General features: G+C 41.8%; 1 pseudogene; it reads right to left on the bottom strand.

The window, feature by feature from the left end:
• Positions 1–212: 212 nt before the first annotated feature.
• On the bottom strand, positions 213–1,796 carry LOC127137435 (regulator of nonsense transcripts 1 homolog; annotated as a pseudogene).
• Positions 1,797–2,515: the final 719 nt, after the last annotated feature.

Here is a 2,515-nt window from a genome sequence, read left to right as displayed (position 1 = left end):
TATAACTTTCCCTTCTATAAGAAAATCTTCAATGAAACGGAGCAGCTCCAGCAACAAATGTTTCTAACAAAATGATCCTTGTGCCGCATCATCCAGAACTTTACAGATGTGTTGGGCATAAGAATTCAAGCAAAGGATACATGAGAGCCTTTGGATGGTTTTGCCCAATTCGAACCAACAGTGGTTGTATCAACTTTCTCACGGCATGGTTATTAGAGTGTATCCCAGCAATTATTTGAGGCAGAACAAACTAGCCAGGTATTGATATTAACTAGGGAAAATCCTTTCGTTAGGGCCATTTGAAGTTCTGCAGTAGCTCCATGGTTGAACCATAGTGTTAAAAGGCGAAGAATATCCTGTAAACTCCCGTCAACACCTTTCAAATTTACTGCACATGCTATAAAATGAAAGTATCCGGTGACAGCAGCAACACAAGATGTGCTGCAGTGTCTGGGAAGCCTCTTAAAATGTAATGAGACATCACTGCTAGAAAGTTCTCCTTGTTCATCCTTCAGCTGTTGTAACTTATGAAGTTCACTCTTATCAGATGTGTTAAAATGTCGAACCTGATAGTGAAGAGTTAAATGCTCAAAAGGTGAACTCACAGCTTCCCTTGACTTTGCACATAGCCTCACAACCTTCAATCCAGTAGCACTTATATTTTCAGCCAACTGGTCCACGACTACATTACTAGGTGCACAAACCAGAACCTGTCCCTGGCCTTGTTTGGCCATGTGATATACAAGTGCTGCTGATGTTACAGTTCTACCAGTTCCAGGTGGTCCTTGAATCAGGCTAATAGGCCTCTGAAGAACACTCTTGACAGCAAACACTTGTGATGCATTCAGTTTTGGAAGCCATGGAGCACTAAACCGACGAGGCAATGCGTTACGCACCATCTAAACCTCAACTTCATGACCCAGTAAGCGGTGATATATATACCCGCTGACACTTGTCTCATCGACAACAAAAGTTTTCATAGCTCCTTGCATCCTATCAAAGCTGGTACTTTTCCAGACGAAATCAACACTAAAACCATGGTTGACATCAACTGGAACCCTCTGGCTAGCCCGAAGTTCCAACGCAACCTCCTCTTGTGCAGTTAGCTTAATCACATGACCCACTGACTGCCAAGAAGGATGTGCAGCATTACCGGAATAACGCAAACATATCTCATCACCAGGTACGAGCCGTAACTCATTATCTCCCTTTGGAAATACAAAATATGCAACACGCTTCTTATTGAGACCAATATCCCATCGAATTGTAACATTATCCTTACTTTGTGATTCTTTCATCATCTTATCATAATCAGTTTCAAGCTTAATGAGAGGTGCAAATACATTTTGACACTGATATGCATCTTCATATTTCAAAGCCACAGACTGAGGCTCATCGTCTACACCAGGCCTCTCAAGGTCTTCAAACGAAGCATCAAGGTTTGTCTTCCACAGTTCTTCCACCTTACTTATTTGTTGTGCACTTATTTGACGTGCCCTTAACTGCTCCTGTTCAGATGGGATCTTGACAAGCCACTACAAGAAACACCTATCATCAATCAAGGGACACCATTGACTAAGGTCCCAATTCATATCCTTCAAAGCATTGACACTCAAACAAGGTTCACGACAAAGAAGAACAACTACACTTTCTGTCTTTGCAGAAACAAATCCAAGGAGAAACACATTACGACATATATAATCTTGTAGCATCCAAGAATTGTCTAAGGTCCCACAGTTGTAGCATTCAAGAATTGTCTCTCCCAGTGGACTATTTTTGTGCAGACAGCTTATCATATATAATCTTGTAGTGTATCTCTAATTCCTCCAATCCTCTTGTAGGCATATCCTTTGCCCATAAGCGCATTTACTACCAACAGAATAATGCGGAGGACCAAACTGGTAGCAAGATGCGGTGTCTGCATAACTCCCCTGCTACTTATAGAAGGGTGCACAATTGATACTGAATCCTCTGGTTCGGCCATTGGTGTTTTCTTCCGCTTGAGGGTTCTCAACAGTCCAATTTTCAGTCTCCACACTACCTTGCTTGATTTTATTTTGACATTTTACTTCTTTGATCGATTTGGTAGGGAATGCTGCAGAATTGGTGTTGGTTGCAATGCTCACCTGCAAATTGGTTTGGGGAATCTCACATAATGGTATGGACATAATAATGGATACTTATGAAGCTGCAGATAGAAAGCCTTCACATGATTCTGCTCCGACGAGTGTTCAAATCGAAGACGATTTTCGAGCTAGACTTTATATTTCCTGCAGTTGGTGTCGCTGACCTTCCTGTTCTGGAAGATGCTTTTTCTCCTATCGACGTCGCCAATCCAATTCAGTTAGTTTTCTCTTGAATTTGATTGCTCATGATAAACTTAATCCATTCGTGACTCCGTTCCATTTCTTCATGATGCTGCATGCAAGAATTGCAGGTGAATATGATGTTGATTCGACGAGGGTGGAATTAGTGAGCTGTTATACTCCCGACGATTCGCTTCACAACATGAGCC

The sequence above is a fragment of the Lathyrus oleraceus genome, chromosome 4 (genome assembly GCF_024323335.1).
Source record: "Lathyrus oleraceus cultivar Zhongwan6 chromosome 4, CAAS_Psat_ZW6_1.0, whole genome shotgun sequence".
In the NCBI taxonomy this organism is placed as follows: domain Eukaryota; kingdom Viridiplantae; phylum Streptophyta; class Magnoliopsida; order Fabales; family Fabaceae; genus Lathyrus; species Lathyrus oleraceus.
Note: the sequence above shows the minus strand (reverse complement) of the source record. Positions and strands in the feature narration are given on the sequence as shown.